The 26,491-nt window shown below is 34.2% G+C and overlaps 2 long non-coding RNA genes across 10 annotated transcripts; both read left to right on the forward strand.

Moving 5' to 3' along the window:
- Window positions 1-2,723: 2,723 nt before the first annotated feature.
- Window positions 2,724-8,457, forward strand: LOC147398872 (uncharacterized). Of its 7 annotated transcripts, none has more exons than XR_015180061.1 (6): window positions 2,724-3,385; window positions 5,753-6,097; window positions 6,303-6,445; window positions 6,733-6,850; window positions 7,652-7,860; window positions 7,969-8,457. It is a non-coding gene; the product is annotated as an uncharacterized LOC147398872 (long non-coding RNA). The 7 variants fall into 7 exon arrangements; XR_015180063.1 differs by having other exon boundaries at window positions 6,740-6,850; XR_015180062.1 differs by lacking the exon at window positions 6,733-6,850 and having other exon boundaries at window positions 2,724-3,108; window positions 3,243-3,385; window positions 7,969-8,453.
- An 11,759-nt stretch (window positions 8,458-20,216) lies between these two features.
- LOC147398873 (uncharacterized) lies at window positions 20,217-26,453 on the forward strand. 3 transcript variants are annotated; one of them, XR_015180069.1, is made up of 6 exons: window positions 20,217-20,577; window positions 20,671-20,728; window positions 23,786-24,074; window positions 25,035-25,101; window positions 25,266-25,349; window positions 25,469-26,453. It is a non-coding gene; the product is annotated as an uncharacterized LOC147398873 (long non-coding RNA). The 3 variants fall into 3 exon arrangements; XR_015180070.1 differs by having other exon boundaries at window positions 20,217-20,573; XR_015180068.1 differs by lacking the exons at window positions 20,217-20,577; window positions 20,671-20,728 and adding exons at window positions 21,575-23,135; window positions 23,265-23,366.
- The last annotated feature ends 38 nt before the right edge of the window (window positions 26,454-26,491 follow it).

Below are 26,491 nucleotides of genomic sequence, written 5' to 3' on the forward strand. Positions count from 1 at the left end.
CTCTTAGAACCAAACCTCGGTTCCATGGGTTGCAAATCCTATACAATTTCTTGGAAGTAATATAATTTTAATGAAAATAAATAAATAATAAAAATGAAATTTCACAATTCATATAACGAGTCATTAATCTCTTCATAAAAAATGTTCTTTGATCTATCCTTAAAAAAATTCATTAATTTATGTCCTAACTCCTAAAGTAAATTCATATTAAATCAATATATTTATTTATTATTATATAGAGGTCGGTTTGGTTCGGTTCTATATAAGACTTGAACCAAGAAATGAATCATATTGATTGGTTCTCCATTTTCTTAACCCATAACCAAATCGCATCTTATTCCAAATTGAATCAAACCAACCCAAGCTATCGGTTTGGCTCGATTTGCGGTTTGAAGTGGCCCAAGTTACACCCTAGGCAACACCACAATAACCATTTTTCTTTATACATATGATTTATACAATTAAAGACAAAGTAACTACTTTATTGTAATAAATAATTACCAAATAGAAAAACAAACATTCTATCTTTATATTTTATGCTTTGAATATAATTTTTTAACTAGAAAGTCTTCACTCGATCAATACTCGGTTGAAATGTCTGGTTTTGTGTCCGTAAACGCGCCAGCCAAGTATTGATCGAAGAGTTTCTAGTTAGATTATTAGTACTATTATTTTATAGAAATATACAATTAACAAATTTAAAAAAAAATGTTTCTATCTTTATATTTTATATGATTGGCAACAACAAAATAACTATTTTATGATAACAAATCGTCAACAATCAGAAAAATAATATTAAATAATTAAATAATATTTTAGAGATTTTTAAAATATATTTCAATGGAACTGAATCTTGATCCAAAGTTTTTGGGTTAGGTCCGGTTTCATTTTGAGGTTTTGTATGAAAATCCGGACCAAAATCAAATCCAAAACTTTCGGTTCGATTGGGGTAAACCCAAATGTACACCCCTAATCCTAATTAATAACTAACTCACCCAAAAATTGAGTCCAATCGATTTAATTAGCTCTAAAACTATTATGATAACAACATGGATGGTTTTGGTGAAGATGATGATGATGATGAAGATGTGATGAAAACACTTTTAATTAGTTTATAAGAAAAGGTCAAAGGTCAATGTCATTACTTTGAAAATAGGGAGGTGTCTCAAATATTAATAAAGTTTTCTAGGGACATGTCATAAAACATGAGGTGTATTATATTTACGTGCTTCACAAGCGGGAGCGTTGAGAATTGAACTGCTTCTGAACGGGACATGTCATATTAATTTGACAGCTATAGGCTTTGTGTTCCGCACCATGATTTTTAAACTTGTCTAAGACCGAGATGTATCACTCGAGTTAACTCGGTGTTGGAGTTGAACTAGACCAACTTTTGTGATGACCGCGTATCGTGAGATAAGCGAATTGTCTCTGACGATATTTTCAAATATCTTGGGTGATACAAATGAGATTGTGTAGAAAATGATTAACTCACGAGTTAAATTAGATGTATCGGACGAGATTTTAAAATTTTCGTCCGAGTTAATTGAGACAAACAAGTTAAAGTCTCAATCCTCTATTTTTGTATCCTTCAAATCGATTTTTTTTTTATTTTATATTATTTTAAATTCAATTTTTAATAAGAATTATTTTTGAATTTTTAAATGATTAAAAATCATTATCTCAATGTTGAACGAGACAATTCGAACAAGAGGAGACGTATCATCCGAGTCAATTCAATATCAGAGCTGAACGAGACGAGACTAGATACTAAGTTTAAAAACCATGGTCCACAAATCACATGCACTAGATAAGTGAGGAATTATTGTTCAATCTGGATGATATCAGTTTGAAATTGCCATTGAGTCAACTTTTATTAGGAGAGAGACTGGCGAGGACTGGCGAGAAGAGAGACAGCATACTACGTAGGCCTAGCGGCAGCCTCAAAATTTCGGCTACAGCTCAGGTTCTTTTCTCATTGTGGAATATAGAAAACGAAACCAAGTGGGACCAACCATGTTTAACTCACTAACTCACTTTAACTAGAGAAATTCTCTCTTCCGAAGATGTTTTTGCATGGTTCAAACAACTGTGTGTGTGTTGTGTATATCTACAATTTTTTTTTAAAATTCTAATAGGTTCTAAAACAGAAACTTGGATATAATTATCTTCCAAACAAGATCTAGGAGAAATTCAAGATCTTATTGCACACCAATAAACCAAATTCACTATTGATCCATTGGCGTGTTCCCAACCCTGAAAGGATATCAAACCAGTATGAATGCAAAATTTTGGTTAGACTAATGGATGTTATTATGTGTAATTAATTACCTTTCCAACAAGTATAGTTTGTTATTTTTATAAATTTTATCATTTGTTCCAAACTACTCTTCATAGAAGAACATTGCAGTCGAAATTTAATTAATATCTATCAAAATATTTCCACTGAAACTAAATATTTCTTTTTTACACTTGAAATTTTATTACTAATTAGGTGAATATTTACTTTTTGCCAAAATATTGTATAAACTATCGGTTGAATTTAGAAATAGTTTTCAAAATTTAATGATATAACTAATGGCAATCCCACCATCCCTTCAAATTATTCCTAAAAATGAAAACTTATAGAGCCATACCAATTGACTTGTGTTATTATGAGTTGAATCCTAAAATACAATGTTTGAAACACTTCAAACAAGTGTATTTCCTATGCCTTGTCACTGCGTCAAAACAGTAAAATTTCGGCATTACTGTAGGGCTAAATTCGGCGGCCCAAATCCCTCGTTTATATTTCGTCAATCCACAGCCCACGATTAGGCCCATTAAATAATTCGACAGGCTTAGCCCACCGAATTCTTTTCCCTCGTTTTAACGACCCATCGTCTTAATTAACGAACTCTGTAAGTCTCTCATCGTCTCCCTCTCTCTATCTCTTAATTAACGAACTCTGTAAGTTTCTCATCGTCTCCCTCTCTCATTCGAGTTTCTCATCGTCTCCCTCTCTCTATCTCGATCTCGCGATCTCTGTAAATCTCTCGTCTCCCTCTCTCTGTCTCGATCTCTGTAAGTCTCTCGTCTCCCTCTCTCTATCTTGATCTCTCGATCTCTGTAAGTCTCTCGATCTCTGATCTCTCCTCTCTCTGTAACTCTCTCGATCTCTAGATCTGTATGTCTCTTGATCTCTCGATCTCTCATCTCTCTGTATTGGATCTCTCTCTCACCTATTCGATTGATTGATACAGAAAATTACTGATCGTCTTCTTCGATTTAAGTTCAAATCGAAGAACTGAAGCTCAAATCCTCTGGATCTCGTCGTCATCTGCGCCTTCCAAGAACTGAAGCTCAAATCGAAGAACTGAGCTCAAATCCTTGATCTTCTCTTCCAGTAAGTATTCTTTTATTCATTTGGTTCTTTGAGATTTAATTTTGATCTGTTTAAGAAACTGTGAATTTGCAGATCTAAAATATGAGAATTGGTTATTCAAATACTGAAATTAACGGGTCTTCTTTGGGATTTTGAATTATTTACGTAGATCTGGCTGTTGATGTTTATCCAAGAATGTCTTTATGTTTTCAACTGATTGAGTGACAAATTTTTCGAATGAGGTTTGATAACATTCCATGTCAAAACTTAATTTGTCTATCAATCTCCAATATTTTTTACTTTTTTTTTTCTTCTGATTCACACAAGAAAAGTCACTGAATATATCATATTGCTTTTCATATTATCATATTAGATATTTTCCCCCAACATTGTTAGAAATGAGGATTACCACCAATGCCACTAGAATATGAGGCCAAAGATGACCCCTCATAGGGTCGCCACAAGGACTTTTCATGGACGATGATCTCACCACCGGAAAATTTGGATACTAGCCAATGTGTCTGACCTAATTTTCTCTCCCAAAAGAGTAGAAAGGAAGAGAAGGTTGTAGTGGTTGTGGTTATGGTTTAGGTTTGCATGATAATGTAGTATTTATAAGGAGTGATGAAAGGCTTGGAGGAGAAGTTAGAAGCTGTCACAAGGAGTGAAAAAATTTAACCAAATTGGTTTTGATTAATATTCTTGTCAATTGACATGAGAACTTCACCTAGCTGGCTAGATGGGTTTTTTAGGTTCTTGTTTTTAACATTTTCTAATCCTTTGGATTCCCTACTTTTATGTTGATAATAATAAGTCACCTACTACATACATATTCAAATGCAACAAATAATACACTCTACTGCTTCATCATATACATCTTTAGAATATACAGTCTGTCTCTTCACTTTGACCATTTGTCCTTATTTAAATAAAAATTATATTTTCTCTATCAGTTTCATTTTGGGGTTTTCTTATTTTTACCATATGTTTCTTTCTCAAAATAGTTTTAAGACATTCCTTACAATTACAAATTAAAAATTAAAAAACCAAAAAAAAAAATTTTTTTTCATACACATACAGGGCTGGGCAGTAGTAGTGTTGCAGTTAGACACTGTGAGACAGTCATCCCAAGGTTCAGACCATTGGATTGGATGTTGATGAGATTGAAAATTCATGGTGTATCAATGTACACCTTAGTAAAATGCATCAAATCTCATTTGCTAACAGGAATTAAGTGTTTCTCTCACATTTTAAAAATTGATGGGCACTTCAGTCTTCGGCCTCATATTGAATGTTTTTATCATGTTGTTTTTGCATGATATTATGTGTTTTAAAAGGGTTGCAATTCATTCATATATGTGGATACACATATCATGTGAAGGAGTTATACTAACATAATCATATATATAGTTGAAAGGAAAACATATTTGACATACACAATTCCTTAAAATAAAATCTGAGGTGCTGTTAGAGTTGCTGAATGTGACAGGATTTCCTAGAGGTTCTTTTTATCATTAAAGGTATTGTTTAGTATGGTAGAAATTGTGTATGAATAGGTTTTGGTTGGGGTCAGGTCACAATACTCTGAATGGATGAATGTGTGATGAGATGGGCTGTTTTGAAGGGATAATAAATAAGGAAACTAGGTGGCTGTCTATATGAGACTGCTTGAAGAGGATTTGAGAGGGTGATGGATGTATTAGATCTCAGCCTTAGGAGCTTTTGATGTTGCAAGCAGGGTTAGGGTACACATGAAAGAGGAGATTAAAAGTGAACTAGATTCTTACCAATTTATGGAGGCTAAGATCTTGGGTCACATCAACCTCATACTCCAAAGGAGGGAGAGGCGTTATGCCTCTCTAGCAATATAGTTGAAACAAAACTCCTGTTCTTATCATTATCATTAAAGCTCATCCCAAAAATTTGGTTCCTCCATTTGAGTGTGACTTTCAATCCAAACACAAATGCATATGCATTTTAGGTGTTTCATAAAGATATATTCAATGGAGAATTCACCACTTTTAAAAGTGGGGAATTAGTTGCTTTGTTGGTGGTTAATACATTGCTTTTGAAACTAATGAATTAGTCATTATATAATCATCTTGCACCTCACTGTTTGTGGCATTTATATCATCCATTGGCATCAACCATGACTACGTTGCAATGTGTTATCCTCTAATTATAAGCTCAGTGGGAATTCTGGTTTGTCTAATTACCACACTTTTTGCCATCCCAATTTACTCTCTTCAACTTTGGAACTGAGAAGGAAGTTAAAAACTGAGAAGGAAGTTAAAAACTGGTAATCTTCTTGGGTTTCAGTCATTTAGACAGTATAGGACATTTATGTTGTGTAATACTAAAATTTTATCTCCTTTGTTGTAAACTCAGGTACCTCTTTTTGTGTGTTTCAATTGGATTGTGGGCCGGTCTTGTTATTGGATACACTACTGAGTATTACACCAGCAATGCTTACAGGTGGTCATTCTCTTCAGAGTTACTTTTATTATCCCCGATGTCGCTTGTCAATTGGCTAAGAAGATCATCTACCATTGTTGGGACCCATGCCCCTATGGGGCAGGCTTGCAATTGATGCCTATGGCCCTATAAGTGACAATACTGGCAGAATTGCTGAGATGGCAGATGGCTGGAATGAGCCACAAGATCACATTGGCAAAGTAATTCAAAATCAGCAATGCTGTCGGGAGATACAGACAAGGATTCGACACTTAGAGGGTATGTGAAAACTGGTGAAGAAAGAGGCTTTATTCTTCTTCTTCAAAAACAAAATATCACTCTAAAGCTTAAGAATCAAATTTGGCAAGATTGATCCGGTGATGAAAATTTTGAAACAGAACCAGAAAACTTTCTAACCTAATAGACCAATTCAAATGTTTCCTTTCTTTTTGGCACTCTTATTGTTCAACTACATCATGTGCAGATATTTCCATGGTTATATAATGCCTATTTACCATCAGAAGGATTTGGGTACTTGAAAGAAAGCTGCCCATCACTACTGGCAGAGCTGTTGGAGACGATTGCTGTGGTGGACGAAGAGTCGAGCCTGCTGTTGGAGACGAATTAGTATGTTTTGTTTTGCTTTCTACTTGTCTTATTATTTGAAGTTCATGGATGAATGCATACTCTGATATTCTGATGATAGTAATGAAGTACTTCAACATATGTTACTTATCACTTACAAGGGTAGTGTTTGTTGTTAGTTGAGTTGCAAGTAGGATTGATGTTTTCTTTGAGGGTGTTTGTACATTGGATGTAGGAGGAGTAGTAGTAGTAATGTGACCAATTGTTGTTGTTTAGCTTTTAATTTCTGTTCTATTCTCTGTAACCGATTTGCCTGTTCTTTTTTCTAGTAAACAGAAGTTGTTTGAGTTTAGTGTGCTTGTCGTGGTGATCGCTTATCAAGAGGTTTCTTTGGTTGCTCCTTTATTAGTTATGAGCAAAGCCACATCCACATTCGTTGAACGATAGGTACAAAAATGGTTATATACCTGATTTTGTAATTATTCTTTAACGAAAATGCAGACAATTTTTATCATTATGCCCTTGAATTGAATGTAGGAATAGTAAATAGAAAATGTGACCATATATCAAAGAATAATTTTTGTAATATAAGATTATTATGGAATGTAGGATATATGACCATTTTTTTATATTTTATTATGAATATTAAGGAAACATTGCTGCAAAATGCTTGACCGTGTAAAACATCCTTCGAAATTTCAAGTTAGTATATTTAGTGAAAATTCCTCCATGTGTTCTAAAACAGATGAGATGACATATTTTTTTAATTTTTTTTATTAAAGTCTCACACAAGAGATTAATAAGGACCAAAACACTCTCATCTTCAATCGTCAAGTGTTTCCCTCTTCCCTAGAAAACTGCATCACAGCTACCTTGTGAGGAAAGTGAACATAGATGCCAAGATGTAATACCCAACAACCTGCTATGCATGTCAAGGGTGCCTAATCCTATTCCTACCATCAACAGTTTTCAGGGTCAAAATTTTATTTTTTGCATTGTTGGCATAAGAACTGTGCAATCCATCTAGTTATCATGAATCATCAAAGCTGTTCAACAGTGACTAACTGTCTTAATTGGTCTTGACTTACTCCCTTTATGTACTTCTACTTGTTGGACCTTCTTGGCAGTCATATATAATTTGGATTCAAATGTTGAAGGAATGTGAAATGGTTTTTTACTGTTTTTCTTTGAAAACAGTTATATACTGTTTTTCTTTCGGATTGGTGATGTTTCTGTTGTGCACTACAGGTTGTGATGAACAATTTGAGGGGAGAATCTAACGATGTGAGCTTGTACGATCAAATCAACAGTTACGAGTATGATTATGGTGAAGATAATGAGTCAATGAGGGGCATGTGTGATCCTGATTGGGACTTATGGGAGGAGTGGATGGGATGGGAAGGTGCAGGTATTCGGGACTACTCATCTCATGTCAATCCCTATATTTGAAAACTTGAGTAAGTGACCCTGCTGAAGTTTTTTATAAAATGTTTAGTTTTTAAAACTCCAATTCAAATGTTTCCTTTCTTTTTGGCACTCTTATTGTTCAACTTCATCATGTGCAGATATGCTACACCATTTGGACTGACTTCTGAATATGCTCAAGTTGAAAAGGATTGCAATCTTTTTTCGGATCTCATGGAGAGTTGGCTTTGAGAATTCTCTTAGCCATTGTTGTCACCTTGGATTTGAGGGGGTACATTGTTGATAGATGATTGGAGATTGGTACTTCTAATGCTCTTGTAGATCCGTAGGGATTGTCACTGCTGTTGCTTCCTTCGCCAGAATTCGCACCATTGCTCTACATGATAGGTGACGAGCCTCCAGTTTTTTTCCCCAAGATTTGGATGTGGGATTTCCTATGCTGCTGCTGATATTGAGGCACTTTCAACGGAGAAAACACTCATTGTACATGATTGAACTTGGTGGTTTTAGGTCCATGCCATCAAGAGTGGATGGTAAAACCTTGTTTTAGGTTTTAGACTTTATTACATTGATGTATGTGAACATGATCTCAGGAATTCTTACAATATCTAAGATTAAAATTTTGACTTATATAAGTAATATTTTTTTTAAATCTTATTATTCTTTGATACTATGAATTGAATGTTGAATACAAATTGGTGTGGATGGGATGTGAATGTCGATATAGATATGAATGTGTGATTTTTTTTCACAGGTATGGGTTGAAGACAAATGCATAAAAAAGAGTTTTCATTAGTCTTTAAATTAAGTTGTAAATATAGTATTCGACGGTTTTGGGCCGTCTAATTTATAAAATTCGACGGTTTTGGGCTGTCTAATTTATAAAATTCGACGGTTTTAGGCCGTCGAATTTATAAAATTTTCTATGGCTCTTAACCGTCGAATTTTTTTTCGACAAGGCCAAATTCGACAAATCAATTCGACGGTCGGGGCCGACGAATAGTTACAGAATTCGACGGTTTTGGGCCGTCGAATTTTGTGTATTTTCACGTAGTGTGTAACTTGAACAACATTCTTTTTTTGCTGAGTTAGGATGTATGGTACATTAAAATAAATGTAGAGTAAATATATTCAAAGAGATAACCTTAACACCTAACTACTATGAACACCATTGCCACAAAAGATTTCTGTCCCATATAACATTATATGTTTTGAACTTTACAACAAAATTGACCAATGTGTCTGCCATTTGATTACCTTCTCTAAAATCATATATAGTTATCAATTCAGATTTGAGACCATTTGTAGTACCTTGAGCTCCACAGTTTTGAATCCTATTTGAACATCACATTGGATTATGTTGTGTTACATGCGGCAATTATGATGAATAGTACCGAAAAAAGAAAAATAAATAAATAAATAAACCACACAAATTTAAAGTGGTTCGGTGGTGTGCCTACATCCACATGAGCGAAGGTTGAATTTTCACTATGTGTCAAATTAGGGTCACATCATCCACTTTACTTCACTCGGCATCAACCTGCTTTCTCTATATACGTGTTCCACTCAATATGAACCACATACTACAACAGATTATGATTTGGGTATGAGCCTTGCACCTAAAAAACAAGGCCTGAGATTTCAATAAAACATTTATTGAATCACGAAAAAGTCCATAAATCTAATGAAATGATCGAGACTCCAATATGGTTTCTTATTAGTCCACCCTACCACCATCACCCATATATAATGCTAAAGCAAACTATGATCCATTTGGAACCCATGGAGCCATTCAATTGTATAAAAGTGCATGAGATGATTTAGATAAACAATTAACAAGATTTGAAAGCTCTGGATCACTGGAGTTGATAACATAAAAGTGAAAGCTATTGAAACTAACTTTCACTCTACAATGGACCCTCGAAAGTTCATTTTGTCTGTTACAACGGGTTCTTCACTTGAATTCTGTAATTAACTTTAAAAAGCAAAGCTTGGGGAGAGTTATTTCAACTTTAGGGGAATTTCTGTGCATAATACTTGGGTTTAAAGGTCTACCCATAAAAAAAACACTGTTACGATTGGTACTTCAAAAGTTGAAATCAATCTTAGACACTTTAATTAGTGGACCCACTTCTTAGATGACAATGATGATCGAATACCCACATTTCCATCGCATGTTTCTTTTACTAGTCATTGCCAATAGTTGACTAGAAGTCACAGAATTTGCGGCAATTGGAATTATTGACCTTGTTTCACGCTTGGAATTATTTATTTTTATCCTTTTTTCTCTCTCATCCACATTTTTATTTTTTCAGATTTCAAATCTTAAAAAGGATTGGTGGGCTCACATTGATTATCATATTAACGGTTAAATTTCGTTAAGCACCAGATAGGTGGCCGAGTGATAGCACTTCGGGATCAAGGGGTGTGCTCTCCCTGTGATCTCAAGTTCGATTCCCACCCACTACTAATTTCAGTGGTTACTATGGACCTCAGTGGTTACTATGGACCGCAGGATTAAAATCTTTTTTTGCAAGTCTTATTCGGGGAGGAGGGAATAGTTGGTGCGCAAGCTGGCCCAGATACACTTCTAATAAAAATAAATAAATAAATAAATATAATTAATTTTTATTTTTTATTTTTTCAAAAACTTAAATTACTAAATCAAAATTTCAACCATAAATATTTAAAATCAGTGTCACTGGGCTGGGCCACCCAACGGACTCTACCTTCCACGTCCAGGGCTAAGCCCAACCCAGCCTAGCCCATCCACAACCCCATATCTTGGATGATATGTTCACCACTAAGGGCAAAGTTTGGACTCTGGACGGGTTTGTATGATCTAATGTCAGATCCAATTGGATGCTCAAAATCATATGGAAAATGGTTAAGCATAAAAAAAAACTCTTGTCCCACATTATGAGTTTGAAAATAAGCATCGGATCAAACCTTCTAATAGCAATTTTTAAAAGATCTCAATATTAAGATCCAATTCCGATAACAATCAGAGTGGATCCAGATCCAGATTGGCTATGCAGAACATAAATGTACTTCATGACCAAAATACATATATCTTACATTCTATTGGATTTGGGCTCTCTATTAAATCTGGACAAGCCTGACCCGGAACCCTTCCCATAAATTAAATCAGATCCCAAATCCTTAATCCAGATCCAAAATTATTGGATCAGAGTGGATTTTGTGTTGGAAACAATTCTTAGGATAGCTTCAATTTTTACACCTACAATCAACCCCAACTTAAATCCTATCCGCACCGATCAAAAAGATTTAAATCCTAGATCGACCAATGACATGAACCCACATGTATCAAGGACATCTCCAAATAACAAAATTACCATTATTGCCATTGGTCATCTTCGATTTTGTGAATTCCAGATTTTCTTTTCTGTGAGCAAAAAATCTATCAAGACCAACCCATATTATGTCGAAACACCCTTGTCCTTTTGTAAAGAAGCTATATTTTTTTCTTTTTTTCTTTTTTTCTTTTTGTTCTTTTTCGTTGAAAATATATATTATGTACGATTGAACTCCAATATAAGCCCTAAGAATGGTAACACCCAAAAAGAAATCCAGTGTCGGGAGAACTTTGTAGCCAAACATAACATTTGGTACATCAGAGTACATGTTAGCCAGCCAGCGAGCCAGGTTAAAATTTGAATGATGAAGAATTTTTATTTTTTATGAGTCATTGAAATTGACTTATTAGTAACCGAGTTCGGATCATATGCACTTAGGGTGGAGGATTGAAACCCTCCTCCCATTGGGAGTGGATCCTCTGCAGTGGTTTTGAAGAGGATGCATTGAAAATTTTCCATAAGATCAAGATGTGTGGTAACATGGACTACTCTCATCTCAAAGGGCATGTGGTGATACCCTACAATTTTTGTGAAAAGTAGAGTTAAAACCTTTCAATCGAACTTACTACCCGTAAGTTAAATCTCTCATAGAAACCTTAAAATGAGTTGGCTATAGATTTATAATATATATAATAAAGATGACAAGCACATATATAACTTAACTGCCTAGCAAGGTGACACTTTCAAACTCTTATTGGTTAATGAGTGCGAGTGTTGATATCTCTTGAGTTTGACTAATTATTAAGAGTCCAGATGATATGCACCTAGGGTGGACCCACACCTCAATGCACGTCACATAAGTCATAATTCAAGGAAATTTCAAAAAGGAGATATTTTAAGTTTTAATTCCTTACATTATCAATGATTTTAAAATGGACGGTCAATGAGTTCCCAAATTTAAATGGTATAATTTAACGTCTTTTTGACATGGTGAAATCTTAATCCTCCTAAATAACTACGGAACGAAAAGGAAAAACCACTACAGAGGATCCACTCTCTATGGGAGGAGGGTTTCTATCCTCCACCCTAGGTGCATACGATCGCTAATGAGTCGATTTCAATGACTCATGACAAAACAAGTGATGCCAACCATCTAAAGATAAATCCTACGAATGAAATTTGGCTTTTTTTTTTTTTTTTTTTTTAAAATTTCCAAGAGTCATTCTTCATGAGTTACCCCCATCCCGACCCAATACAAATTACTAGATATTTGGGATGACAAAGTACCAATCTCATTCCCATATAGTCAAAGATGGGAAGATTGGGCGTCTTAAAGTTAAATGTTGAAGTGAAAGGGCGCAACCAACGCCTTAATTCAGAAAAGAGAAAAGAATTAAAAAAAAAAAAAAAAACAAAGAAACAAATAATAGAAGGTGTGAGCTGCACAGTCCATACTACTAGAAGGATGCCAAGTAAGCAACAAGACAGAGGAATGATCTCATGATTAGAAGATCATCCTCCCCAAAAATCAGCCCATTCCGAAATGTTTAGCCCCATGTTTACACGTTGAAAAATCGTGGACCGTCCATTTTTTGTAAATCAATTTTGATGGGGTTAGAAGTTTTGGAATGAGGTGATTTTTGGTGAGGATGATCTCCTCACCATAGAGATCATCCTCACCAAAAACAAGCTCATTCCGAAACTTCTAACCCATGTAAGACAAAACGCGTTTGTTAAAGTGTGTGGTAAAACTTAGGGTGCTATATATGTAACTTAGTATCCCTCTAGACAGGGGACCGGCCTTATATTTGGACTTTGCCCAGTCCTTCAAACCCCTGTCAGATTAGTGGGCCCAATTGAACATAACATGCGTTGATACGTTCTATAGGCCCCAACCATTTAAAAAAAAAAAAGGGTGTTATTCCCCTCTTTTAAAAGGACATAAATACTGTTGAAAGGTACTTTTTAATTTGGGGAGTTATAACCTTATTTTCTCTCGATCGTAGTGTTGAATTTGTAACTTACTCTAAAGCTTGGTGAGATGGCCAAGATCATGCGGAATTCGAGCTCTTGGGTTTGAATCTCCCTTAGCGATTTATCGTAGAAATTACCTAGTCAGTGAGGGGGAGGGGATTGTAGGTGCCCCAAAGATTAGTCGGTTTCCCTAAGAGACTTAGATTCCTCGGTTAACATAAATAAATTGTCAATCAGCTTTATTTTGACAATCTTCACTAATTATTTTTATCACTTATTACTATGGAGCAATTGTTTCATTGTCAATGCAAAATTTATGTATTCTCTAGTGCGAATAAAACATTTGTTATAAAAGTGATTATCGAAGTGGCACTTATTTTATTGGTGATGCTACTATGATTGTGTCGATGTTGTTGGAGATTCTATCACTCACATTAGTATAGACTCCATATGCTATCATCACTACTATGTTTGTTTGTTTAAGAGTACTAATAAATTCAAGCTTAAACTAACAAAGATTGGTTCAATTTGATGTTTTGTAGGAAGTAAGTTCTCGAATTGGGGTGGAGCTTTCAAGTGTACGTGAAAGCTTGGAGAAATTGGTTTACTGAACTTTGCAAGGAGGAAGAAAAAAAAGACTACTTGGTTGGCCATGAGTATTAATAATATTTAAAGCAAAAAGATACACTTAAATAACTACGCAGTTATTGGGACTGGATCATGATCCACCAATTACTGGTTTTTCTAAGGAAATTTAGGGCACCAATTAATGGGCCCTTGCCCTCTTCCTTCTCTTTTTCCCATGTCTATTTCGATCAGGTTGGGAATAGAAACATTGCGTCATCCTAAAAATTAATATAATTAACTTAAGGGTAATGATTAGTTTTTTTATAGTTATTATAAAAATTCAAGAGTCGTGATAATATGACTCCTCCACGGGGCATACTAAATCGACTCTCCTGAGGTGGGGTGTGTCAGAACTATTTGCTTTATACCTTAGGATACACAACCGCATATCCTCATAAATCTGTGCAGTTGTATATCTCGATAAAGGAAATCTATGGTTCTGGCACAGCCCAGTCAGGGGAATTGATTGAGTTTGCCACGTGGGGGAGTCATATTAGCATTAGTCTATTTTAATATCCAATGAACTCTTGCAAAATTAATAGAAGTGATTAGAAAATTATATCTATCCAAATGGATATAAATTCGATATTGGATATAAATTCGGACCATACCGAAATCACTACAAGGTAATTTTAAACCATATTCTACATAATTTCATATTAATATGCACATCATAATAAACAAATATTGAGTACTAGATTTATATATGTAATGCAAGTCTATATTTCTATTTTTTAATAATGTATGAATAAATTTCTTATCTATTGCTAAATGAGGGTGCTGATATATTTTTGGCTAAGCATGCAATTAATTTTATTTCATTTATAATTAAGGAATAATATTATGTGTAATTACCTTTCCTACAACTAATGTGTCATTTTTATTATTTTACAAATTTGATCATTGTTCTTGAATATTCCCAAAGAATAGAACAATTCAATCAAGATTTACCATTTATTAGAATATTTTCAAACAAATATTTCATTTTTACACTTGAAATTTATTTTTCACAAGAATATTTCACGGAACGAATAGTGATTGTCATGAAAAGAAAATGCAAATCAGTTGAAAACTCCAAAAGTGGGGGGGGGGGGGGGGGGTGGGGGGGGGGGGGGGGGGAATGTGAAGTTAGTGGAAGAGAAAAAAAAATAAAAATAAAAAGATTACAAGAGTTCTAGGTCAATTTGAAAAATCAAAAAATCATTCCAGGAATAAAGTTTAAATGTCAAAAAAATCTTAAATCTCACCGTTACTTAACTTAAAAGGTCAAAAACCCTAAAAATGGACAATGCTTACCGAACAGCTCTGATTTTTCATTTTGTCCTATGTTTCCATTGATGGAATGGATTCCATGTGACATCTTAGAAGGGGTGGAGAGGAAGTAAATCATGATGACCAGGAAGTAAAATCCTATCATACCCGACCAGATCACCGGTTCAGTTTGATCAATAGCTGATTTGGTCCATTGAAAACATGCATCTTCATCAGATGCACCACGTACCCAACATTAAAGAAAATAATATCCTTAAATGAAGGGTTTTGGAGAATATATCACAACGTGAAAAAAAAAAAAAAAAAAAACACTCATCTTCGATGTCCCAAGACCATCAGACTTTTCATTGTTGAAACCTTTTCTTTTATTGGTCGAAACCGCCAAATTAATTGAAGATGGGAGAAATTCAACAGTTCTAAGTTGTAAAATATGGGGTATATAATAAATTTTAACGACCATGGACTGTCAAAATTTAATTTCTAAAATTTGTGGGCCTTGACCCACTGAATTTTTCTAATTTCACATAGTGTATCTAGATATATTCCAATGAAATTGATCGTTAAATGATATGTACTGATCCCAAGGAAATCTCTTCTCATCTTATCTGTCTTGTCTCCATACCAACTCTCTCTAAACGTCATCAAGTGACATAACACAATTATAAACTGGAAAAATGCTTAAGTAACATTAAAATGTACATCGATTCTCACATCATTGACATGGATGTATGTACTAAACCATAGATACTTTTCATTGAGATACGAGCGAAAAGCATCTATGGTTAAGTGTGCACCTCCACATTAGGGGTGCAACTTGGTCCGGGTTCAAACCGATAACTTTAGGGTGGTTTGGTTTGGTTTGGAATAAGCTGCAGTTTGGTACTAGGTTACACAAATGGAGAATCGATCAATTTTTTTGATTTTCGGATCAAGCTTGTATAGAACCGAGCCAAATCGAAAATCGAACCCCTATGCAATAAATAAATGTATATGTATATAATAATTATTATGAATTATTTTAGGAGTTAGGACATAGATTAATGATCTTTTATGAGTAAATTAATGACTTTGTATGAAATTTTATGTTTGTTTTTCCATTAAAAAATATTACTTACAATTTATAGAATATTGGTAATTCGTAGAACTGAACCAAATCAAATTGACTTTAATTCGATTTTGGTTGGTTTGGTTCGGTTTTAGTTCTTATTTAGTGGAGCCGACCTTTGTCGATTTAATTTCAATTTGACCTCAAACCGAACCAAATTACACCCCTACTCCACATTAACAATGTGAGAATCGATGTACATTTCAATGTTACTGCAGCACAACTCTTCTAAATTATACGAAGTGTGGGTTTTGTCCTCTTATATTTTCAATAAATTAAAGTCATGCTGGAGTGACTTTAACATTTTACCTCACATGGCACATCTTGACGTGAAAAATGTGTAGGAAGCATTATTACCTTTTATCAAGATTGAAAAGCATTTATAGTACCTATACACTTTCACCTCAAGTAAGATGTGAGGTACAATCATGAGGTCATTTCACCATTAGTCTATGTGTTTTTGTGATGCTAGAACTCTCATAAAGCAGTAAGGTATCAGTGCACTAATAAAAAATAGACTGAACAGCTTAAAAGTCAAAGTCAACTTTAAAGTTAAGAAATATTGCATTGTTTGAACCCCCAGGTGTTGGCTCAATGACAATTTCGGACCAATAAATGTATTCCTATGCCTTGCAACTTGAACCGTATTCTTTTTGGCTGAGTTAGGATGTATGGTACATTAAAATAAATGTAGAGAATATATTCAACCCCAACAACTTTAATTATGAGTAAATAAAAAATTGGGGAGATCTATGAGATCTCCCACATAACTACCATGAACACCATTGCCACAAAAGATTTCTGTCCCATATAACATTACATGTTTTGAACTTTACAACAAAATTGACCAATGAGTCTGCCATTTGATTACCTTCTCTAAAATCATATATAGTTATCAATTCAGATTTGAGACCATTTGTGATACCTTGAGCTCCACAGTTTCAAATCCTATTTGTACATCACATTGGATTAGGACCTAAAAACAAGGCCTGAAATTTCAACAAAACATTTATTGAACCACGAAAAAGCCCATAGATCTAATGAAATGATCGAGACTCCGATATGATTTCTTATTAGTTCACCCTACCACTATCAACTGCATATAATGCTAAAGCAAATAAGAGAGAGAGAGAGAGTTGCATAAAGTGATTGTAGTTGCATGAATTCATGTTCCCAATAACACCAATTGTTTGAGAAAATGATGGATTTTATTAACATGTGCTGGCCCACACGTTAAGATGCATTAAATGCATCTCAAAACTTTATTTTCCTAATTATTTTTTTTTTAATCAAAAATACCCTCACATGCTTACTTCCAAGGTGTATTTTATGCATATGTATGCCCATAAGACACACATTAACAAAATCCGAAAATGAAATAATTGTGCGAATTCAAGAAAATGATTCCCTTTTAACCTCATTAACTCATTGATGATTGAAAGTAATATATGTTAGTGGATCTATAAATACAAAAAATAATGGATATTTACGAAAAAGTGATCAACTTTTGAAGAATTTACTATTACGGCTCACTATGCATTTTAACTACCAAAATGTGAACAGAACGAATTTGGAGGTTTTTAAACTAACTAATTGGAAATGGTCAATAGTCACTTTAAACTTGCGAAATAGGCACTTTGAAACCACAGAATTCGTTACTGTTCTGATTTTTTTTATAATAAAAACGTGATCATTCACATTTTAGTAATTAAAATGAATAGTTAGTCGGAATCGTAAATAACTCATTTTCCAACCTAAAAATATAGATGTCATATATAAACCATAAAAATATTCCAACAAAATATTTTATAATGTGACATCAAAATTTGTTTCGCCGATATAAATGGAGAGAAGTTTGGTTCAACCAGTCGCCAGCAAACCAATAAGATAATAACACGTGGAAAGAGTAATACAGATTATCTTTGGAGAAACTCAAAAACAAAGAAAGGGAACGTACATTTCAAAAGTTGAATGAAGAGTCTATGAATGCATTTGAGAATACTGTGTGGAAAGTAGCTCTGAAGCAACAATAATGGAGATCTTGGGTTATTGGTGTCAGCCGAAATCTTTGATAATGATTTTGTCGAACATGATTGTCAGTCAATATCAAGTGCGATGCATCGAAAGCATTAATCACGCAAATTGATTTCATCAACAGGGACAGAGTCGCGATTTTGCCTACATGGGGGCAACCAAGAGTGAAAAAAAATAGTGGGGGCAATCAATGGTGAAAAAACATAATTTTGGGGGCAGTAGTCACTACGTCATATTGCGGTTTTGGCGACACCACAACTGCGCTAAAAACGACTGCTAAAGGCAGTCATTAATTACGACAGTTTGAAGCAGTCGTTAAACCGTCGTCTCAACGCACTAATGGAAATAAGTAAAAGTTGGGGTGCCAATAACCACCCAAAAAAATAAAAAAATTTCAGAACCTTCGTTTACAGAACTCGTCTTCGCCACTGTCGAAGTTCTTCTCTCCTCTCATTCACACACTCTCACTCTCACTCTCACTCTCACTCGACTGATCTTATCTTTCTACACCGTCGCTCTTCTCGCTCTCTCTCGATTCCTTCGTTCTTCTCGCTCTCGCTATTTTTTTTTTCTAGAAACAAATCGATCGGAATTTTTTTTTTAGAAACAAATCGATCGGAGTTTGATCGAAAGATCTTCGCTCGATCTCTCACTCAAAGAATCTGTGATTTTAAAGACGCAATCAGATTCGATTTACAAGTTTTAGGGCAGAATCGATCGGCGTTTGATCGAAAGTTTTAGGGCTTTGTTCGATCTGCCTCCCTTTGCTTCGTTTGTGATCGAATCTTCAGGTATGTTAAAGTTTTTTTATTGAATCTTAGATTTTCCATAATTAATTTAGGGTTTCAAATGTATAGATAAACATAAATAGAAGAACAACTCAAATGTATAGATAGTGGAATGGAAAAATGTTTTGAAAAGAGAGTAATACATTTCAGCAGAGGAAAACATCTTTAGCAAACTTGTATTATCAATAGATGCAATGCAATAACAAATTAATGCAATAACTTGTATTGTTTGAGTCGATTTCTTTTTGGATCTCTCTGATTCGTAGTTTTTTTTTCTATTGTTTGATTTTGATTTCTTTTTGGATCTCTCTGATTAGTAGTGTTTGGACCTTTTTGAGTACTTGTGATTTAGTTAATCTGTGTTCTCTACTTGCAATTTGATGTATATCTTTGTTATAATCATTCTAACATGTTTGTTATAATTCTTCTTTGTTTGATTGTTCTTCCAGTACTTTGGGTGTAAAATCTGTGATCCATTGATTTATTTTAAAAAGTTTTCTGTTGAGGATTTAAGTTTTTTGGTGTTTTGATTCATATAGAATAGAATATCTCCATATATTGTTGTAGATGTGATCGTGTTCATTAGGTCTTATATAATGTGTATCCAGATGATGGATCAACGGAGCAGGTGACCCTAAACCAAGAAATGATTGTGTTCATTAGATCTATGTTTGTCATCCCATGCCTCTTTAAAAGTTTATTTGGTGCGACACCATCACCTACTATGAGATGAGGAATCATTTTGGATTTCTCAACAGTTTTATGTGAGCTACGTCATTATGTCATAGTAGGACAAGGTGACCTTTTGCACCAAAGCTTCAAGAGTTAGTTAGCTGGAAGGAAAATCTGCTCATTGTTTGACGTGGGATAAGGACTCATTTGAGTCTTAACTTGTTAGTCTTGGTTCCATATAGTTTTCCTTAATGCTTTTGGTTTGGTCTTTTTCTTCCCTTATAAATAATTGTGATTACTAAAAGTTAGAAAGTGGCATTATAAAACTGTGTGAAGGGAATGCCTCTTAAGATTGAAAGATCTTTTCTGGTTTATATATTTTGGTATTGTTCTTCATGTATCCTTATGTATGATCCTATGCAGTCACATCTATTATTTTGAAGGACTAGATACTAATGATTCAGATTCAAACCACTTTATTTTCTATTTAATTGATGCATATAATGGATTAGATCCATCTCTACTTGGATGATATTGGGTTCCTAAGATTGATTTTATTGATGAAAATGTAACATACAATATTACTCTTGATTTATTTTCTTCATTTTTTGGAGTTTCCATACAGGGGACCCTTAGTGCATTCCTATCCTAGCTAGAGTTATAAATCATTGCTTATGGTGTTAATTATTTTCATGTTCTTAACTATTTCCTGCTTGTTTTGCCCACATTCTATATTGTGAGTTCTATGATGAATTCCATATGTAAAAAAACTTTGATTATTATTATTTTGTTTTCCACATGACTTCCATACTTAATATACTCTTATCATCCACATTGAGAGAGCTATATATGTAAGGTGTGTTCTGTTTGTAATAACCAGCTTTGAGAGAGCTTCCCAAGTTCTTTTTGGGTTTTCTGCGGACATTTTCTATAATTTCGCCAAGCTTAACCCATTTGTAGGTACTAATATCCATTTGCATTATTTCCTTTTTATTAACTGACATTATTGGATTTTGCATTAATTTGCAAATGTATGTTTTTGTGTATGTGTAGGACTGTTGGAGCTAGAATTTCTGTTGTTAACTATTGATAGTGCAAGGCTTTTGGAGAGGTAACTATAACTTGTGTTATATTTTACTTTATAACTTGTCTCTATGAATGCTCCCTTATGACTATTTTTCTATTTTTTTCAGTCGTTTATACGCTTATTCTAGATATTTTACATCTCCATATAGATCTCTTTTTCTCATGATCTCAACCTAGAACTCTGCTCCTAGGCATTTTCTTACATACTATCAGTGCATGATGAGTTAAGGAAACCCAAATTAAAGAGTCAATATTTCTTAGGATTGTGAGTTTAGTTGTTCGTTCGTAGTGACCAATTTTATTTCTTTGCTAAGGCTTTTCGTTTCCTTTGTACATTTTTAGGCCTTATTTTAAATGCAAATGAGTGTCAATTTGTGACCCAATCATGTAGCTGCTTGGATTTGATATGAACCAATCATTTTCTGATCCATTAACGGGTGAATTAAAATGTAGATTAATGATGTTATATATTTTATTTAGATATATGATGTATATCTATATTTCATACATATTGTTTATTGAATCTGATTTGATGTAAGATGAATCCAATACAAGTGTTACTAGATTGGATTTAGATCCACTTGTTGGTATAAGGGATCTAATCCAATTCCAAACGAACTCTCATAGCCTAGACACTATCGCTTTGGGTCACATCCGGTTCAATTGAAGAGTTTGCTTGATTCTCTTAATTCATATCATCAGCTTATTATAATGTATGCTACCACCATGTGTAGATTAAAAACAAAAATTACATAGGCTATTAAAAAGAAATATTTGATATCTTAAAAAAAAAAAAAAAAAAACTTTTGGCATTAAGAGCTTTACCCCCTTTTTAGTATGGAGATTTTCTCGATTTATCTTGCTTTTGATCCTTGTTCATGAACATTTCATATATTTTTCTTATAATCAGAATGATTTTGCATTCAATGTTTCCAAAGTGAAAGAACAAGTAAAGCAAGGTTAATGCTTACAAAGGCAGAGTTATGTAACTGCCCCATGTTTATTAATCTGACATTTTTATAGCCAGTTTGTTTTCTAATGAGTAAAAAAGTATAGGGTGTTCTAAAATTTAGAAGGTTTGCAAGGAACATTTACAGAGGTGTCAATGAAGATGCTGATTCATTGGGCAAGGGAGGTATATTTAACCAATTCTTGTTAGGTTTGGTTGGGTTAGATGGTTTGGCTGGATAGGCACCACTACTCTTGCTGCCATAACCTTCTGTTTTGCCACTACTACTAATAGCGACCACTTCCTCTATAATCTTCGCTACTGCCCCAAAGTCCTCTTAGTGTTCTTTACTATGCTCCACCAGTGCATAATCAATAATATGCTAATGCTGCTGTGTTGAAAGCTGAAATGTGATAAAATATTACATTGTGATCTTGTATTACTAATCACTTTGGTCTCTTTTATCCAATTCTTATTGATCAAGTCTAAATTATGTTGTTGAATAACGATATCTATGGAAGCTTTATTCTTTTTATTTCCTTTTCTCCCTACAAACTAATTTTATCATTTGGTTTTCTTAATTTGGTTCACAGTATGTACTTTGGTTCACAGTATGTACATGTTCTACAAAAATTATTGATTAGTTAAAAAGAATTCCCATAAAAGTTATAGGAAAGTCTTTGTTTTTGCTAATTTATTTTTTCACTAGTTTTAACACACATCTTGAATTAGTAGCAATTGCCTTTTCTTTCATTATGCTAGTCTCCTTTCAGATCTCTCAATAACTGGATCCCATACAGACTTTTCCACTCGATGGGAGACCAAGCTATGACATGGGAATGCATTCTTTTAATCACTTATACCTCAAATCCGAAGATACTCTCTTGTTATTGTTATCATTTTTTTATTTCTTAGATAATAATTGTGCATGAATACATGTTTAAATAGATGCTATTGACAGTTGGAATATGCAATGTAATTGCTTTTAACATATTATGTTTAAAAAAATGTGCCAGAATTTTCTTTAACACTGAATCTTCTTATTTATGGGGATCAAAGGAATGTCATATTTCACTAAAACTTGCTGATCATTAATCTCTCTCCAACCCAAGATACTGCTCCCACGCTCCATAAATATCTCTTCTCTGAAGGCAGATGGATAAAAATAAGAACATGTACCAAATATAAATTCTAACATAGAAACAAAACCATGGTTTAAAATATCATATCGATTGAACGTTTTGGCTAATTAAAAAACTGATATGTTATCGGCCGATACATCCAATTGACAATATCCAGCATGCAAGGCATATAAGTAGTATAGACATGGAGATGTGTCAAGTTCGAAAAGCGATTAAGATTCACCTGAAACAAAGCAGCAGCTTTAATGATGTGTCAGTGTTTCAGGACTGAACTTTGCCACTTTAGTGGTGCCAAGATATTCCCTGGTAGGGGTATTAGATTCGTTCGAGCTGATTCTCAGGTAAGCTTTGGTAATGGTTCTTGTTTTTTTCTTTTTTTTCAATTCAATGTTAATCTCTATTTTTCACTATTTCAGCTTATTGACCTTACCTTTAAAATTGATGAAATCTCACCTGATTTATCACCTTAGGTCTTCTTGTTCGCTAATTCAAAATGCAGGAGATACTTCCACAACCGACTGAAGCCATCAAAACTTACCTGGACTGCCATGCACAAGAAGCAACATAAGAAGGTGTTTCTCTTATGTAGTACTTAAAATATTTTTTGTGCTTTATTAACTTCTTGCATTTGTCATTCACTATGTTTCTTCTGTTAGGATTGTTTGGGTTTGTTCTATAATGATATTTTTCTTTTTCGACCATGCTAAATGAGTAGGATCAGTGATGTTATGAGTTACTTGATCAAACATCGTTGTTCTGCTGTTTTATTGAACTAGTCGTCGATCTGCATTTGCTTTGCTGACTGTGTTTTTGCTCTAAATAAGTAGGACATGGTATGGTAAGGTCTCTGATTGACTGTGCCAATGCAAATAATATTTCCGAATTTGCACATTGTTTTACCTTCACTGTCAAGCTTTGCTTCAACCATAGATCTTTAATTAATTTGGCTTTTATAAAGAGCTGTAAATAGTTTTTCTGGTTTTGTATGTAGAAAACCAAATTGCAGATTGATGGTTACTCATGACGACTATAGCATGATGTCCAGGCTACCAAAAGAGAGAACTTCAGTGGTAACCATACTTAGAAGCCCAGTTGATCGTGTCTTTAGCACTTACGAATTTTCAGTGGAGGTTGCAGCTAGATTTCTAGTGCATCCAAGCTTAACTTCAGCAACACAAATGACTGGAAGGATACGCCCAAAGAGTAATGGAGTAAGTACGTTGGATATCTGGCCATGGAAGTATTTGGTTCCCTGGATGAGGGAGGACCTATTTTCCCGGGTATGTTTTCTTTGAAACTAACTGATTAAGTTGTAGCTTTTTTTGAGTGTCTCTTTGTTTTTTCAATGCTAATCACCATTCTCTCTTTCCTCTCACAAGGATCTTCAAGTGGTTCTTGAACGACCCATCTCTTACTACCACAATAATCTTTATGGCCAGTTACCTTCTATTTTGTTTCTTGTATTGGCTGAATTTCTACACGATATCACTATCAGTTTCAATTCTAGAGATAAACTGGCATTATATGTTCAAGAAGTGTTACTATCAATTTCATATTAAGGAATAAAATGCCTTCACATGCTACAAATGGCAGTCGAATTGAATGGGGTTTTTTTTCTTTCTTAAATGGGGTATCACTAGTAAAGATAGTGATGGTAAAACAATGTGCAAATTCGTAAAGCTTGAAGCAATAGTTGAAACTGATGAGGTTCAATGTTGCTTAAAGTATAAAATCACTCATCATGGATGAGGTTCAATGTTGCTCTTTCTTAAATTTGGATTCTTGAACCTCTTTTATGTACAGTTTTTAATAGAGTAAGATATTTACCAAGATATGAAAAGAATTGAATATGGATCGTTTCGTGCATTGAATTTCATTTTTACTAAATTAGTAATTGGTTCTGGTTCTTATTTATCGACCTATGTTGGTTCAGTTTTAATTTGGCCCCAAACTGAACGAAGTAGTACCCCAACTAATAGGTGCTTATGCCTCAAGGCACTAATCAGCCGAGTGCCTTGCCTCACACCTCAGTGTTTGTAAACATTGAATGTAATAGTACCAAACACAAGAAGCAAAACAGCTCAGTCCCTGAATAAACACATCGTATCCCACCTAAGCGACATATACTAAAAAAAGATGAGCCTTTTCCTGTATTCTTCATTATTTGTGGCTTATGTTTTGCCAAAACTCATTTTCTGATTGTGGTTTGTGGATGACTTGCAACTTCTTCTGGATGACAGGGAGCTGTCAATTTTGCTCTGATGATGTCCAGTTGATTACAACACAATCACAGATCTCTTCCTTCAGGTACATCTCTCGTATGTAGTTTCTTATGTTGGTTTTATAATATTAGGTTGACAACAGAGTGCTCCCATATTTGTTTAACCATCTGAAAAATGTATTCAAGCTGCTCCAATATTTGAATAACATAGCACTTAGGATTGTTTTGTTTTTCTTGTTTTCTATTCCAGAGAAACCTGATTCGTGAGGCAACAGTCTTTCTGTTGGATGTCCTGAAACCAAATTTACCAGAACATGCATTTCTTCAAACAAAGGTAATTATTTGTTGACAGAGTTCTTGTAATTCTCTTTAGTTCACATATCTCTTAAACAAAGGTAATTATTTGTTGCACAACTTAGTGAAAAAGCTGGTCTGTATGTGCGTGCCCTTCAGGTATGGCCTCTTGGAATCATCTTTTGTGGTTTCACTCCTCAGCGTACTAGCTGCAGATCCTACATCTGGAAGCAAAGCTTGTCCTCCCTCCTGTAAGCTTTTACTTAGGCACCATATAGAAACAAATGGATCGCTACCATTTCACTTACATGAATGATTTTATTTTATTTTTTTAACTGTTCATTGTCTGTTTTCTGATTGTGATTCATCTGATCTTAATCAAGTTTTAGAAAGGCTTGTAAATTTGCTAGGTTAGCAAGTTATCTTGATTGTAATGTTGCTTGTTTGAATTAGTCGTGATAAACTGACTCGAAAAAAAGCCACTCAAAATTAACTTGCTGATGTGGCATGTACACAGAACCATTCATCTTTTTTTTTCTTGAGACACACCAGAAAAAATCTCTGATTTAGTAGACAATCAGCGTGTGAAATTCGAGTAGTTTTTTTCAAGTCAATTTATCACAATTCTTTATGAAGTTTGGGAAGCAACAAGGAACCATCCAATATATATATACCTCTCCTTGGTGGGGTCAGAACTGACTTTCTAGAAACATTTGTTTTCTTTGCCAATAATATCAAAACTAATGGAAGAAAATGTAAATAAATCTAAGTTAATACTTATTGAATCCAAAGGGCTGCAAAATGCCTAAGAGAGCAATGTAGGACCACACATGGGTGTGGGCTAAGGGCATTAGCATGTGAAGAGCCTATTTATTATAGAACAACCATGGTGAAAGATATAGCAAGACTGGCTTGGGCAGAGAACAAATGTGTCAGACCTGTGTATAGAAAGTGCTGATAATTTCTATTGTGTACCGTGGGCTCTACTTTGGAATGTATGATTCTCTAAAACCAGTTTTGTTGGTTGGTGATATGCAGGTCAGTAGAAACAGAAGAAATATTAGTATTTTGGTTTTTGTAATTATTGGCTGTATATGTTTACAGTTTGGACAATGTGTGCTATTGTGTTTGGTGATTGCAGGATAGATTCTCAAGAATGAAAGGGCCAAGTCCCTCTTTATG

Source organism: Akebia trifoliata, chromosome 7 (assembly GCF_017979445.1).
Source record: "Akebia trifoliata isolate Shusen 1 chromosome 7, ASM1797944v1, whole genome shotgun sequence".
NCBI lineage: Eukaryota > Viridiplantae > Streptophyta > Magnoliopsida > Ranunculales > Lardizabalaceae > Akebia > Akebia trifoliata.